This window comes from Parambassis ranga, chromosome 2, assembly GCF_900634625.1.
Source record: "Parambassis ranga chromosome 2, fParRan2.1, whole genome shotgun sequence".
Classification (NCBI taxonomy): Eukaryota; Metazoa; Chordata; class Actinopteri; family Ambassidae; genus Parambassis; species Parambassis ranga.
The window spans coordinates 32,016,521-32,034,625 of record NC_041023.1 but is presented as its reverse complement, the minus strand read 5'-3'; positions in this window follow the sequence as shown (position 1 = coordinate 32,034,625).

Here is an 18,105-nt window from a genome sequence, read left to right as displayed (position 1 = left end):
CTATCTTATATGCACGGCGGCATGTCATTTCTGTCGCTACACACACAGACAATTCACCGTTGCTGGCCTGATGCACACACACACGTGCACATACACACAAACACACAAACAGAGACATGTGTGCACACATACAGGTGAGCACACTCCCTTGCTGAGCTGTTCTAAGTGTGGCCTGCCAAATGAAAAACAACTGGTGTGATTCAGTTTAGCTCTCATCACATGTCACATTTTTAGTTACCATTTACACCTACATCATTTAGCTGTCGCAGTCACCCTAAGGGACTTACAGTTGAGGATCATTGTCTTGCTCAAAGGCACTTGGACAGGATTCATGGCTGCTGAGGGAAACATGCTGGGAGAGCACAAAAAAATAATCTCGAATGTGTCATTAACTAACTTTACAACCTGCCACGTCCACACCTCTTCATGCCGTTGCCATAAGTCTCTTCCCTCTTTAAAACCCATTGACACTATTCCTTTGTGCACGCCAAAAATCATTTGTGCCCGTCCTACTTTCCATGCACATCCCCTCTCTTCAGCACACAGCTGAGTTCCGAGCCAAAAACCTGCCTCTCCCATCCACCCACAACCTCCCCCTCCTCCCGCTGTTCTCATCTCCCTCCTTTCCTCCCCAAACTTCTTCTATCTCTCCTCCACCTTCTCTATCTCACTGTCTCCTTGCCCTCTTCTCTCCCTCTCCTCTCCTGCTACAAACTCCAAAGTCTCCTAATTCCTGTCATGCTAATTGGAGATGACAGACACAGCTAATTATGCGCAGATAATCTGCTGCATCTGACTAATTATAATTCCCATTAGCTGCCGATAATGCTCATTAGATTAACTTTCTCCACTAGAAATTGGAAATAATAGGCTGGGCTCAACGCTGCATCTTTTTGGTAATCACGGGTAGGGGTGAGTTTGGCAGGCAGGGCTGTTTGTTTGGTGATGAGGAGGCAGGCTGGTTGCTCCGGATGGCCACAGTGGAAATAGATACACCGGCTGATCCAAATGATATCTGATACATCTCGACTGCTGTCGCCGAAATTGAGAGAGACAGGGAGGCTACTGAGAGGAAGAGAATTACAGCATGTGGGTCTGTGTCAGGTCAAAAACGAACACGAAGAAAAAGAAACACATACATATGGTCCTTACAAACATGTTCTAGTCAACCATCTTGCTCATAAAACAGCCATGACAGGCCCATCTGTGGGTTGAAATGCAGCTTTCCTGCTAATCCCACTGCTCATGGCAATCACACGTTGCTGCGCGTATCTATAATGAGCCATGAAAGTTCAGCCAGGAACCTCTAGCAGGCTGCAGTCCATTAGGCCACTCTGCGGCACGATTACTATATACCACCAACCACACACACTTTCCCCTGAACAGAGCAAACTATTTATTTGTTGCCCACTCAGTCTACTGCTGTGCGATCTGCTCTTGCCTTTGCTGCATGATACAACCATTCTGCTGCTTTGGTTCACCCACCACCGCCAGTTACCACCTGCTTAGATGTGCTTTTATGTGCTGCGGAGAGGGACATTATTTACCCTCTGATAGGTGTGCACCGGAGTCTGCAGGGAGAACATAAAAGCAGGTCTATTCACTGCCATAACTTTAAAATTGTACTACCATGTCATCTTACTTGGTAATATCTTTAAACTGGAAATGTAAGCTATCCTGAGTACTGCTACAGTACAACGATGATGTAAAAACTGACATAAAGGCTCAAAATGAATCGCTGCATCACTAAATTTAGCAGTAACCATTACCAATGATGAAAGGAAACGATGTTCTTAACAAGAAGATGTCACCGAGAACGCATCAATGCTATCTGAGTACAAGAAATAGAGAAATCCTCTGTTATGGTTGCCAAAGCTTGGAGAGCAATTGGACACAGAAACCCAGTGTAATTTATTGATGCAGTGTGGGACCGAGAAGCTGAAGCCTAGGGAACACACAGGCCCTAAAACCCACAAATGGGATATTGATCACTTTGAGGGGTAAGAGGAGAAAAAAAGGTTGTATTTAACCATGAAGTGCCTCACTTACTTTATCGAGTGGTTAACATTCTCTATGTCTCTCTGCCTTGCTTTTTTTCTACTATAGCCCTTTAAACACACACACACACACTCTACATTCAACAGCGCTGTGACATTCAACAGTGTATGTTCCTATGACAACCCATCAAATCACCCATTGGGAGCAGGGCTGACAGCACCTCAGGGTGTTTAAATAAAAAGACTCTGCGTGAACTATAAGGGATTCTATAGCAGACATGCACTGTAAAATACTGTACTATATCCTGTGAAAGGACAAAAGGAAGAGCTCAGTATCCTTTGCTCCAGTTGTGTGTATTCATCTCTATATTCAGCCCTTGGGGCTAACTGTAATCCACAGTGTGTGTGTGTGTGTGTGTGTGTGCGCGCGCGCACCCATCTACTCCACACGTGCCTGCTTGCTCTGCACATGTGTACCGTTCGCAATGTCCTGAATTTGATCATCTTAACCAGCATGTCAAAAAAAAATAAGTGCCAGACAGTGGAAAAAAAAGAACATCCACTCTATGTGAGCTGGAGCCAACTACAAGCAAGATATGTTGGCTAATCGGGAGCAGAAGAGCTTTGCTGTAATATTCACTGGCATGTATTTTAAAACACAAGTCAGGACTGAAACCATAGCAACAATGCTTTAGCAAAGAAGGAAACAAAAGCACAGTTATTCTCTGCATGAAAATGTTCTAGCCCACCTAAACCCGTCTCCCTGTACACGTCCAGAAAAATGCCTCTAAACAGGGAAAACAATAGAAGTATGATTACAGGACCACTCACTCTCCGAAAGAAAAATAAAAAGTGAGTTTGATTTGATTCTGCATTTCATATTTGGGTAGCTTCAGGCTTTTCAATTTTCTCTGCTACAAAACAAAAACAGATCCTGTGTGTGTCTGCAGCAAAGCAGAACAAGTGACAGCCAAATAAGTTCAACTCTGAGATACACAATTCACTTAATTGGTTAGTGATGAAAACGTTACTGTATGAAGTATCCAGTTCCATCATTAACTTTTAAGGTGGAACAATTAACATGGAATCAAATGAGACATCATTTGTTATACCCAAAAAGAACTACCCACAGAGTTTTAGTGTTAAGCTAATTTTCTCAAGACCCAATAGAGAACCATTCTCTGGTGTGTATTACCTGCCAAACACCAAAAAGACAGTGGTTAGCTTCACATCACTGGAAGGCCAATAAGCAGCATACAGTATTCCCCTCATCACTTCAAGAAAAAGCAAAAAGGACATACAGGGTATAAAACTGTCAACAGAACTGTGACCGTATTTGTGTATAAATGCATTACTATACATTAACAAGAGAATAAGTTCGCTAACATGGTGACAAATTCTGCCAAGACTGGATGATTTTGCATATCAACTTTCACAAAGAAAACTTCTAACAAACCAAGCTCATTGTTTTGAATTGTAAAATGCATTAGTTTGTGTGCACAGCATTAGCGGTGCACAGAATGTGCATGCATGCATAAATTATCCACCCATTGACTGCCTCTGCTCTTTTAATGCCCCTAACTCCTGAAACCCTGAATTTCTGATTATTTATACCTAACAAAAAAGAATTCATATTTTTTCCCATTAAAAATAATAATAATTTTACCCATCTGCCATTAATCAGAATGTTAACTTTTATGACCCAGCAGTGCCTGCAGATATATAACTGCGATCAGTGTGCTACAATATGTATAGCTGTTTTCAGTCTTTATGCTTTTTAAATCCAGCTCATGTTAAAGGAATATCTTTTCATTTAGGTTTAGGTGAAAATGACAAAGCATGTTTCCAAAAACATTTTTAAAATCTCCAGTAGCATGGTTTGAAAAAGCAGATGCAATGTCTAAATGTGTTTTTAGTGTATAGTCACAACTACAGCTGTCAGGCTCCATTAAGCTGCTTTCCGTTTCTTTCTAGCAAAATTTCAAAGACAAAAAGCCATGTTTACCAAAGCAAGCAGCTCATTTTCTGATGTAAGTAGCCTCTAAATTAAACAGACTGCTGATACCAAGTGTCTTAATACAAACTCTCAGAGGTTTATTCTGTTGATATGTTATATATTCCTCGGCATTACTTTCACCAACTGACTGGTTTAGAAGACTATTTGATAGATAAACTTCTATCATTTATAAATAAGAACAGACCAACTGAACCTTTGATGAATAAAAACACTTTTGTGATAAGAGTTTAGAGTGTCTAAATGAGGATTGGGACTCATTACTTATGAGTCTTTAGTGTAAATTATTATGGAAGACTCCCTCATATAGTGCTGAAGCTATTTTATTGAAGCTTATAAAAATGTGGACTTGTTTTAGAGGGGGTGAGATACTGTAGCACTCTAAAAAAAATCCATTATTTAGTGTTTTGTTTTTCAGCAATACTACTATCCCGACTGATAAGAGCGCAGGAGGAGGTGAGGTTTCAGTGTCTCCGTCAAGGGCAATTTGATTGGACATGTGACACATTTGGCTTCTGCAAAAGCTGCTAAAGTCACCTGTGAGTGTGTGGGACAGAAAATGTGTATGAGAGGGAAAAGGGATAAGATTAGGTAGAAATTCCATTATTTTTTGCTTTGTTGATTACACACACACACAAAAAAACACTCAAATACACCAACTCCTGTTAAAATGAGTGGAGGTCTGGTGACTGAGATAACCGCTGCCCTGAGTTTGCTTTGTTTTCATCTTGTGTAAAGAAACATAGACATATACTTCCTTCTTCGGGTTGATGAAAATTTTCAGTCATCCAGGTCCTTTTCATTCAAAAGGTTGAAGCAAGGCACCTGGACTTGTAGTTTTCTTGAAGACGTTTCATTAGTTCTAACTCATTAGTGGGGAAACAGGGTTTACATGTGGTTTCCCAGAGGTCGTTTCATGTTCCCTCACCAATCGTAGGGTGTCCTTCCCAAAGTGATTTGCCTTCTTCAGGTCTAGATATTTTTATATGTTTCTTATTAGTTCAGATTTTCTCTAGAAAAGAATACTCTGACTGATACTTAGTGAAGCTGAGCTATGGGGTTTATGCATTTTTTTTTAATCAAAGCTCTAGAGAAGAACTACTTATATGTAAAGCATATCATGAAATCCTGTGGGATAAACACACAATTCAAAACAAAAAGATACCACCATATCAACACTACAGAACAATACATATTTTGACTGTGCCCGTGCATGTCTCAGAACTGTAGAGCTCATCCACCTGTGATATTGTAACCACTTCACTGCGTCATCAAGCAGAACTTTAAATGGAAGGGGAACCTCCTGCAGTTCCTTAAATTGGAGTGGCTCCAAAAGCAAGTTAATCCTCATACAGTGGGGAAAAAAAGTATTTAGTCAGCCACCAATTGTGCAAGTTCTCCCACTTAAAAAGATGAGAGAGGCCTGTAATTTTCATCATATGTATACCTGAACTATGAGAGACAAAATAAGAAAAGAAAATGTAGAAAATCACATTGTAGGATTTTTAATGAATTAATTGGTAAATTCCTCAGTAAAAGAAGTATTTGGTCACCTACAAACAAGCAAGATTTCTGGCTCTCACAGACCTGTAACTTTTTCTTTAAGAGGCTCCTCTGTCCTCCACTCGTTACCTGTATTAATGGCATCTGTTTGGAGTCATTATCAGTATAAAAGACACCTGTCCACAACCTCAAACAGTCACACTCCAAACTCCACTATGGCCAAGACCAAAGAGCTGTCAAAGGACACCAGAAACAAAATTGTAGACCTGCACCAGGCTGGGAAGACTGAATCTGCAATAGGTAAGCAGCTTGGTGTGAAGAAATCAACTGTGGGAGCAATTATTAGAAAATGGAAGACATACAAGACCACTGATAATCTCCCTCGATCTGGGGCTCCACGCAAGATCTCACCCCGTGGGGTCAAAATGATCACCAGAACTGTGAGCAAAAATCCCAGAACCACACGGGGGGACCTAGTGAATGACCTCCGGAGAGCTGGGACCAAAGTAACAAAAGCTACCATCAGTAACACACTGCGCCGCCAGGGACTCAAATCCTGCAGTGCCAGACGTGTCCCCCTGCTTAAACCAGTACATATCCAGGCCCGTTTGAAGTTTGCTAGAGAGCATTTGGATGATCCAGAAGAGGATTGGGAGAATGTCATATGGTCAGATGAAACCAAAATAGAACTTTTTGGTAAAAACTCAACTTGTCGTGTTTGGAGGAGAAAGAATGCTGAGTTGCATCCGAAGAACACCATACCTACTGTGAAGCATGGGGGTGGAAACATCATGCTTTGGGGCTGTTTTTCTGCAAAGGGACCTGGACGACTGATCCGTGTAAATGAAAGAATGAATGGGGCCATGTATCGTGAGATTTTGAGTGAAAACCTCCTTCCATCAGCAAGGGCATTGAAGATGAAACGTGGCTGGGTCTTTCAACATGACAATGATCCCAAACACACCGCCTGGGCAACAAAGGAGTGGCTTCGTAAGAAGCATTTCAAGGTCCTGGAGTGGCCTAGCCAGTCTCCAGATCTCAACCCCATAGAAAATCTTTGGAGGGAGTTGAAAGTCCGTGTTACCCAGCGTCAGCCCCAAAACATTACTGCTCTAGAGGAGATCTGCATGGAGGAATGGGCCAAAATACCAGCAAAAGTGTGTGAAAACCTTGTGAAGACTTACAGAAAACGTTTGACCTCTGTCATTGCCAACAAAGGGTATATAACAAAGTATTGAGATGACATTTTGTTATTGACCAAATACCTATTTTCCACCATAATTTGCAAATAAATTCTTTAAAAATCCTACAATGTGATTTTCTGGATTTTTGTTTCTCATTTTGTCTCTCATAGTTGAGGTATACCTGTGATGAAAATTACAGGGCTCTCTCATCTTTTTAAATAGGAGAACTTGCACAATTGGTGGCTGACTAAATACTTTTTTTCCCCACTGTAGACCAGGGGTCGGCAACATGCGGCTCCTGAGCCGCATTGGGCTCTTTTATCCCTCTGTTGTGGCTCCCAGGCGGCAAGCTCATTGTTGGAAAAAAATAGTAATGTAAATAAATAATTACTGCTTAATTTAAATGTATTTTATTTTATTCAGTAATAGTTTCATAGTAATAGTTATTTCTTTGGAGACTGATATGATCTTGTGATACTGAAATAAAACTATTTTTAATATTTTGTCAAATTATGCGTCATGGTCGTGTCCTGTACGCAGCACCTGTGACACTGGACAAACTTGTTCTCGATAGCCTACATGGAATGACATTCCTGACACTTATATGAACATGGAAAAGTTTGCATTTGGAGTCCTGTCGATCTTTGGATCCTCATACTTGTGCGAGCTGGTGTTTTCCATCATGAACTACATTAAAAGTAAACATTGCTAGATCCAGATTAGAGCTTGCAATCCTTTGTAAAATATCAAAGCGACGTTTTACAGCCCTGAAATGGATACGATACGCTGTGCAGTGAAGTTCAAGAGCAGAAATCACATTAACCGGGCGAAATAAATAAAATATACAAGCGCTATTATTTTGAAAATACATTTTTTTATATCGGACCCTGAACTAACGTGTTTCATATTCAGGTTGACTACTGTAGCCTACGGCATGGAGGAAATTAATGATGGCACACTGAAATCAAAATAACATATAAACCTATTCAGTGGGAAACCGGCCCAAATGGCTCATTTAATGCTGAAGGTTGCCGACCCCTGTCATAGACTGTAACATGATTGTGATTATATAAACATGCTTTGTAATAAATGGGTTAAAGCATGAAAAACCACTGTCATGGTCATTTAGCAGTGCAACACATTAAAAGTGTGCCACTACAGTGACTAGCAGAGAGGATGGATTGCAGAAATGACTGACACATTAGGTGATTTAATAATTCACAGGAAATATGAAGAAGATGTGCAGACAGACGAACAGACTAAAAAGGCACTGACATTTGGTCAGAGGATCAGCAGACAAATTTATGTCCTACTTATGCAGCATTTCTATTCCCATAATTGCCAGATTAGAGGCCTTTAACAACAGTGTATCTCATTGCATCTGCAGTTAAAAGCTGCACAGTAACACTTTAAAGTGCAGCTGTCAATTTTATGTGCTCTTAGAGAGCAGAGCATGAATACAGCTTTTATGTGCAACACCACGAGCCCTCATCATTGGTCAGCAGCATAGAGGTGGGGTTTGGGCTACTGGTGGAGGGAAGGGGAAGGGAGGGCTGGGTGTTTATCAGCTGGGAGGGCCCCATGTCAGTTCACACATGATACACATCTAATTATTATTGCTGTCCCTGCATGGCTTTCATCTGCTGTTGCCCCCTCAACTGGCACACTGTGCTGATGAGAGCTACAATAACCACCTTGAGAGGTGCTTAGCAGCTTTAACGATGAGACTGAGAGTGGCGCATTGAGGGGATAGGGAACTATCATCAAAACCAAGTACACCCCTGACCCCTGTGTTCTGTAGAAGTGCATTTTCAGACAAACACCAACACAGAAAACAACAAAACACTGTCAAACTGGAACTTCATCATAAACGCCTCTCCACATTTTTAAGTGAAGTTGCCTTATTTTTAAGTGACAACACACACTCAACCTGTCTCTTTCCTTCTGCCCTTTCTCCTATTCTGTATCCCTGCTGAATGCTGCAGGACACAAGACAAAGACATTTACAAAAACAAGCTCGACTGTCTAAAACAAGCTTACAGCCAGAGAGAAAGGACCATAGCATCCTATTTGCATGAGCAGACAGAAGGTTAATAACACAAGCCCTGCTGTGACAAAGGAGAGTAAGAACATAGAGTAGGTAGGAGGGATGGAAAGTGCTGATCCTCCACTTTAGGCTCCTGAGAATCCATCTAAGACACAAGGGAGAAGCATGGAAGTAATTAGAGCCCTGGATATATGATAGGTTTCATGTGCAGTACCACCTCCCATTTTCTCTGCAGCACCTCATTTCCTAGAATGCATGTTGAGATAGGACAGCAGCAGCCATAGATCTTAAAATAAGTGTGAGTACCAGGGAGTGCATGTCTCAACCTTCTAAATCGTCATCTGATTTAATAATAAAGCATATTATTATTTAAAAGAATCACAAATTAGTACAATATGAAAATGTGAAAACACCTGTGAAAACAACAGTATGCCAAACTAATAAGCCATGATATAACCATAACCTCAGCTCCAGTCTCATTAACAGAGTCAGCACCTTTTCTGTAGCCTCATCCACCACTGCACAGCAGCACAGTTTCTGAATACATTCACAGTTTCATGCAGGAATGCATCAGGTATCCTGGAATTATTCTAACAATACTAACAAAATAGTCACAATCCTTATACAAGTAACCACAATGCAACAACAAAAACTTTTCACATGACTTCAGCACCACAAAGCAGCAGACAGCTCATGCACCCATGCACCCAGCGATAACAACACAATATCCACTAAGTGCTTTACTTATCATCAGACAACAGTGCATTGGTAAGGTATTAGATGAAATAGTTATTACAATATAAGAAAATTAATGATGAGATGAAAGAATGGGGACAGGAATTTTATAGAATCACAACCTACAGGGAGTTTTGTGTGTCTCCATCAACGCTGCTACCCCAGTTTGGATCATGGCACAGTGTGATTCTGGTGGTGGATGAGGAGACACTATCAGACTATCAGTCAGATGCCTGTCTGATAATGCTGTGAACAAACATCACATGAAAAGTGTGGGGACCCACGGTTGACTTGATGCAGTGGAAACTGGTGTGAGTTGTTTGTAGTGGTTGGAAAACCGCGAGTGTGACAAGGAGGCAGTTGTGTGGGAAGCTGCATCAAATCAAACGTCTTCCCTTTCTCTTTCTCTATTTGTTTTAGGGCGGATACCAAATTACTTCCTGACAAGACTGCATTTCTGAACTGAAGCACAGTTAGAAGAGGGATAAAAAAAACAAACTAAAACGTGTTATCAATTTGACGTCTGTTTATGCAAAACGAGCAGCTTGCTTGCAAAAGTTGAGAGAGCCTGTTTTAACTATCCCCTCTTTTTCTGCATCATGGCTGAAGAGTGCGGTTCAGAAGTCACCAGAGGGAATTGATTATCAACAGGATCCTTCCCTGCTCTGGCATAATGAAGCTCTCTATTTCAGGACTATCAGGTGTTTTTTTAGGTTTCTTGTCGCTATACCTAGGCTCTCTTGCTTCATCTCTTTATCCTCGGATCATACCAGCCCAGATATGAGTGCACTGGGAATACAGCATGAATACTTTTTTAAGTCTAATTCAAAGTTACAAAGCTTTTTTTTTTTTGTCTGGCAACAATGGGTTGCGACTAAATCCGCAATGCGATAGTTTGGCTGTGACAGTATTTCAACTGCATGATGGGAAACAAACAAAAGGGAGAAAAAAAGCTTATATGTAAACACACACAAGTTCCAACAATTAAACGCACACACGCAGGTGCACAAGCAACAAACCCCCCCCCCCCCCCCCCACACACACACACATTCACACAAAAGGCACACAGGCAACCTATAAATAGCAGAGATCCATGGCAACCTGAGATTTGTTGTTTTCCGTCACATGCTGCTGAGAGCGAGAGAAGAGTGGGGACTTAAATAACACAGGGAGATTGGTTTGTGTGAGAGGCAAAGTCAAAACAAATTACGCCTTTTCTATCACTATGGGCCCGCCGGTAAAGCATCTGAAATAGCTTTGTGCCTGGGGACATTTTACCACTGAAAGAATATGGCGGCAATATCCTCCAAGGACCTTAAAAAACAAAGGGATGAGGAAAGGAGGAGAGGATGGGGAATGAGAAGGTTTAGTTTTACTGCAGATCACAGGTGGCGACTTGACCACCTAACAAACTCTTTTCACTTAATTCTTTTTATCCCGTCTCCCTTTGCCTGTCCCTTCTCATCTCACCACGCTGTACTGCTGTCACACTGAAGGTGTCCTCTGTTAAAAAAATAAGAAACCATCACACTGATTCCTTTTTTTAAGTGGGGGTGGTAAAGGGTGTAACAAAATTACAGCAATGTTCAAATGTAATATGGAATTCATATTGTGAGGCCCTGATGGTTTTATCCAATTTCCATCAACTCCAGCTTGTTGATTTAACTTGTTTTTTAGGCAGACGCGTCAGAGATTTGTTTTGCGCCTTTCTCCATTTACACTAACCTTCAGCAGACCTCCTCTCTCACTATCTAATGCAAATAACCACTTGAAAACCACAGGCTTTGCACTTTCCCACCGCCCTGTTTTTCCTGTGCAACATGAGCACCGTGGCAATGTGAGATATATATCAGGGCTTTAATTGATTTTTGTTTTGTAAGATAAAGTAATCTGGTGCAATTGTTTCAGTTTGGCGGCGCATTTGCACTCGCTCCCATATGCTGTTCATTAATTTACAGCTAGTGGGTGATTTATCAACCTATTACACTTGGGCTTGCGCCCTTGCCACACACACATGCATATACCCACAGGCTTGCAGTTTGTTCCCCTTGGTATCTTGAGGAGGCATACATGTGGCACCACTTTGGTGGCTGGTGCTGTAATGGCTGTGCTAAAGGCTTGGGAGCAAGCCAGGTGCTGTCAAACAGTAGATGGATGTACCCATTGGCTGCACACACACACACACAGTGGCCTGGCCCACTGTGGCCTAAACTGGACTATACTGGCCTGGCCTATTTGGGAGCAACAGCAAGGCTAAGTGGGGCAAAAAGGACTTGGACTAAATCGAAATGCTAATAGTAGAAGATTAAAATCCCTGGTAATTACTTGACTCCACAGCAGGAAGAAATGTGCACCTTTGTGTGGGTTGGGAATACTCAGCGTTGTGCATTAATTAATAAGCCATGAATAAGCATTAACAAATACATGAATAAGCATTTCAGGATGCAATCTAGAGAATTTACAGAGCCTCAAATCTTTGACTTTTTGAGGAATGCAAAACAAAAATCAATCTGGTATAAAGAGAGTGGAAATTGTTAAAACAGACTAATAAGATTCATGAAAAAGCTTTTTTCAATCTCGCCTTTTTATGCACAAGAATAAAACAGAGGACAGAAAAAGAACTTTTTAGTCTCAGAGACAACTGAGACATCATTTGTTGAAATTGGACGGTGCAGCTCAATAACTGGAATGTAGTCTTAATATTACGCAGCTCTCATTGCGTTTCTAAATATATTTCATCAGTGGTGACATGTGTGGTGTTATATTGTGCTAACTACTGTGCTAAATCCCATGCTGTTATTTGTGAGAGGCACTGATAAAGGGGGGGGAGGGAAAACCTTTCTGTTATTGTGATTGCTTTGAGAGGCTGCTAAATGGATTGTTTTCTTTTTTTTAACAAGTGGTGGTTATAAAATTACAAACGGAACAATAGAACTGTCTGTGGCTGTGATGACTTTCACAGGTTTTTCACAATGTGACAAGCGGCGGATTTTCAAAAGTGCATGACACAGTAGATGTGCGTGTTGGATCAGATATCAAAGCAGACTGGCGACAGTTTGTTATAGTTTTGTAAAATAAAAAAAGGAGTAGATGTCATATGATGAAGGTAACAGGCTCTGTATTACTACTTTTTATACTCAGAGGTCTCAAGTCTTGCCTTTTAAGTTGCCTGCTGCTCTCTTCCTTTAACAGGGCAGCCACCAAATGTCACCTTCTTATCAACAAACAAATGCACCACTGAAATGTTTTGTGGGTGGCAACTACTTGGATTCTTTACATATTTCCTAAGCCCAGAACTAAACATTAGTGACACTGGCACCTTTTTAAAGGGCATCTTACATACAATCTCATTTCATCCAGTATCACTATCTCAAATACCTGCTTACATCAATCATGGATACTTCTAGGCACCACAGCATCCTCATACTAACTGTATGCAGAGTGTTCTCTACAAGCACTCAGCCTGTCTTGACCACAAATGAACCCATGATGCATCTGTGTGTTATGTAAGAGGGGGAAAAAAAGGACACACCCTCCATCTGCTACTGATATCAGTGATATGGTTGACAGATTAGTTGTGAATATGGCCACATTTTCCCAGTAAGCTGTGAGTTTTAATTAATTTGCTTGAGATTCATATGTTTCTCTCCCTGCCTCACTTGCCTCAAAAATGCTGACAGAGGAATGAGTTTACTTTTGAGCCAGGATTAAAAGACCGATTTAAGCCAAGTGTAGGGATTTGATTCAGAGTGAAGACAGATTGTGTCTACACAACTCATTTAAAGTGGCAAAACAAGGTAACATGCAGCCATAAGTACCCTTACCTATAGCACCTGCAAACATTACAATAGCACTCACTAATTTGTTCATTCAAACACAAGAGTAACAACATTGAAATTGGCAGAATAGAATTATTTATTCTAGCTTAAATCACTGGATGTTTATGTAGTTTGAGCCCTCATGTGGCGATGTGAATGTAGTGCATGTAAAATCCTTTAAGGGTGGGATTTGTTACTGTAATAGCCAAGGGAGTGATGAAGTTAAAGGAAGCTAGCTGAAGAAGTTTCTGATCCATGATGGGAGTTCTCATTAGTATTGCATGAGATTACTTATGCTTTAATTTTGCAAAATAAACAGATTAATATATTTGGCCCTGCATATTACAGCTAAATGGGTAAGTGGCAGTTTACTGGTTATTGAACATAAACATACAGATCAGACCCGCATATATGTTGAATCAAATCCTATCCCATTTCTTTTTCTTCATCTACTGGGCGACTCGCTATATTTCCACATACCCTCTGGCAACTACAGAGGCACCCCCATGGAGTATAAGTACCCTTGGCTGTATTATAAATTCAGACAAATCTCTTTCTGTGCATGTAAGAGGGAAAGAGGAGACAAATTTGGATTCATGTGCTCCATGACAAAATCCTCATTTTATACTGCAAGTACTTCTGGAATAAAAAAAAAATCCTTATAACTCTGCACTGAGTCAATCTCGATGTTTTGGTAAATCAAATGGAAATTGCAGGTTATAATGAGTTTCATGTTTCATAGTAGGAATGTTCCAAATTCCAACAATAGACTGTATATAACCAGTGTTAATTTTGTTGACGAATCATTTTTGTCATAGTTTTCGTTAACGACGTTTGTTTGCTGATAAAAATGAGACACTTAGAGAATGCTGAGGAGCCGTTCTCATTACAGGTGAGAGGCTACAACTGTGTCAAAGTCCACTTAAACTCCGAATTTCTGCTGTACAGTTGGTCTTTTTCAATATATGATTAAATCATTTTGGTGTCAGCCCCCAGAAGTCACGAGTTGGCTGTTGATGCAGTTTTTGACACTTGCATGGGCTTCATTTCTCAGCCCCAGAGGTTTGTGCTTGGTTCTAAATCCATACCACCTAAAAAAACAGCTATACATAACACCATCAATCCTTAAGCAAAGATACCTCTAAGCCAAGGGTGCCCTTATTCATTTGTGTGCACAGTACCTGCAGTTGTTTAATCAACCTTAATTCCTTTTATGCAAGTAATTTGACTTAATGAGCTATAACATGCAAAACTACTACCTTTTTTCTCCTTCAGGAAACAATATTTGCACTGAAGACTTTTCATTGAACAGCTTGGCTTTTTTTTTCTTAGAACGAATTTAAAAATGATATTGTCAGTGAAGCCTGTGTTATCCCCAAACATGTATTTCTTAACTGGACAGCACTACCTGCTGTCTGTGGCCTTTAGTGACCAGAGCTTCCAATGCATTATATAAAGCAGGGCTAAGCCTCCAGGCAATCCTGCACACTCAACTACACATGCACACAGGACACAGGGCCAATATGCAGATGAAATCATAGCTGACATTAATAGGTAAACACTCCAAAGTAAATAAACTCCATTAAAAAACTGACATGTTTCATTTAGGGGGTGTAGTCAGTGATGGGATGCGAGGAGAGACTGGAGAGAGTGCTCTGCAGGTAATTATACTCCACACACTTGTAATCTGGGGGTCAGCCTGAGTCCCTCCCCTTTGTTCTATAATCAATAGCCTCGAAGGAGGTGGTGAGAGTGAGGAGGAGGGACAGAGAGGAAGAGACAGAACTAGAAACTTGTTGGGACCTTATATTCAGCATTAATCATTTAACAGCATGAGTGTGGGCAGGTGGGAGCACAAAAACACAGTACAACACAAAGACTTAAGTAGTCAGGTGCAACAGGGAAATATCTGTTGGCATTAACAGGCCCCTACAGGAAAAGCAGGAGACTATACTCTGCAAATGGATTGGTTAGAGGATGGGGTACAATAAAGGAGCTGAAGAGAGTGAAAGAATCACATTGACTTAATCCAGCAATCTGTGGGGAGAGAAACTGCACTGACTTTATTGTTACCATCTAGCAAGATAACTTAGTGAGTTTATTTGACAGGAGAATGGTGCCAGATTCAGTAATAAAAAAAGAAGCAGAGCAGGAAAGACTGTTCTTCCTCTAACCTGTTAGACAGACCATCCTTTATTTTTTAACAATCTCAGACCTGAGCACTGCATTCCCCTGCAGCTGCACTCGAAGCATCAACCACCATTGGGAGTTAGACAGACTTTTCACCTTCCCAAAAGAAGAGGCTATCTGTTCAGCCCCTTTAAGAGAAAAATCCATGCAGTATACTAAGCATCAGTCCCTTGAACATACTGATAATGATGCAATTTCTCCTAACACTAAATAATTAAATAAAATATTATAATAAAATGTTTGTATTTTTTTCCCTGATCAGAATATCTAAGGTTATTTGGGGTCTTCTTAAAGGTTGATTATAGAGCTACAGTGGATTTTCATTACTGGAAAAAGGTAATATCACATCCACTACAGAAAATAGTTTTACCACTAGATACCAAACAACCATTACAACCCACAACTAAATTCTCTTCTTTCAATCAACTAATTGTATAAGCTTCAGGTCATATTATTGGATCAGAAATTGTTTGCTTTTTGTTAGCTTTAAAGATCAAGTAGGTCTTCTGGAGCTGTCCATAGCCTCGGGCAAGTGCATTCTCAGCAGACATTCTGAGGAAACAAAAACAGTCTGTTCTGTTCTTTTTAAAATAAGCTCTATTTGGCGATCAAAACTTCATTTTCTCTTGACCTTTTGTTTTAGAAGTTGTGTAAATTAAGAGGATTTTCCCCGACAGGTCAAAAAAAGCTGCAAGGCTTGAAGTTTGTGTAAAACGTCAGGTTAATGCCAGATTTGGAATTATTAAATGTAATTTATTAAGACATTTTTGGGTCTTTCTGACTGACAGAGGTGTTTTATCTACAGACAGATACATGTGGCAATAATAAATAAAATAATAAAAAAGTAATAGTCAGTCATGTATTTAATGAAGCAAAAACATTGCAAACTTGCACAAGGCGTGGATGAACTAATGCACACCCAGTGTAAAGAAGTGAATCTTGTAAGACACAGATCGGTGCCTTCTGCACATGAAACACAGCACATCCCGTTGATTGTTTGTGATCACATATGAACGGATAAAGGATGCCACTTCTGCAGTGCCTCCTCACAAAAACCAAGATAGAAAGCCATTGTTTCCTCCTCAGCTGCAATAGTAATCTGTCTTGGTCTGCATTCACTTCCCCAGCCTCAGAAACAGATAGAGATAAGGAGGGACGCAATTGCAGTAATGTCAGTCTTCAGCCAAATGGATAAACCTGGATGGTAAGCTTTTTGCTGGCGATAAGGATGTTACCGCCACAGATCTGTAGAAGACAAGAGTCAGCTATCTAAAAGCCAGGGAAAATGGGGCCTTGCTGGTAAGCCCACAGCTCCAAAACACTGGGATTGGTGGACTGATTCTACAATTGTAGATCTGAATGGTATCACACTAACAACAAGCTCAAGCTATCTTTATTCTGGCTGTCTCCCAGACTGATGGTTGCTTGGTATGGAGATGCTGACTGTGGAGACTGTTCAAATGCCTCAGACTCCAGCCCAGTTTTATTTCCGGCACCACGCTGCCATTTACGGATGTGATTAGGCCTTGATGTGTACAGTGTGGGAAAAGTTTCGCCTATTATGCAACCAGAAGTTGCCATGCCACCTCACCCTCAGACAGAACAGGGGTGTGGCGTTCCTGACATGTCCGCCACAAATCATTGTTGTGTTTCATCTCATCAGTGCTTTGAAGCATGAGGCGCCAGCGGGGAAGTGCGATTATTCAGCTAAATTCTGCAAGGGAAATTACAGCTCTGTGGCAGCAGGTGCATCTACAATTACCCCCCTCCAGTCCTCAGGCATAAACAGGCACAACGTGGACAGGGAGACACATATGCCACAGCACACACCTGTACATAAAACACATACAAATGCATCAAAACAAGCTCACACAGGCACACTTGCTCTCTTTCAGTCTGTATTTTACATGCACAAATCCTCCTCTCCCACCATCCTTGGAAACACAAGCAGCACAATCACTCAGTGACACAGATCCGCACATGATCTCACCACAATGCAGCAAGCGAGCAGGCAGGAGCTGCTCCAGAAGAGGTAATTCTGTTTCTGTTTGTTCGACAGAGAAAAGGGAGGGGAAGATAGAAGTAGTGGGGGTGAGGAGTGGTGGAGTTGGGGGCGTAAATCTAACATAGAGGCCCCGTGGCAAAGCCTCCAGGATCAAATCCAATTCTGGCAAGATACACATTAAGCCTTGTCAATCACAACAGTGTCCTTGGAATGCGCCAGAATGGAGATGAGAGCGGCAGGGGAGTGCCTTTTTCACGAGAGCCGGGATGAACCCACTTAAATCTGTGCAAGCACATGCAAAAACTCCCATCACCATGTGGGGTCTCCATATTCCACTCCACTGAAGCGTATACACAACTCTATAATATAGTCTGCACATGCACATCTCAATGCAGGAGAATATAGCCTGCCTTTTTAAGTATTCAGGCTGTGTAAAGATGTTTTTTTTTCTTTATTCTTTGGTATATGGAGATCTTTTTGAGTGATTCATATCTGAAAAACTGATTGGGAAACCAAATGCTGTCTGTAAATACTTAACCCAATCAATGATATAACAGTGAAAAGTTGAAAAGAGGAAGAAAAATGGTTTTTAAAAAGTATTATTTCTGATTG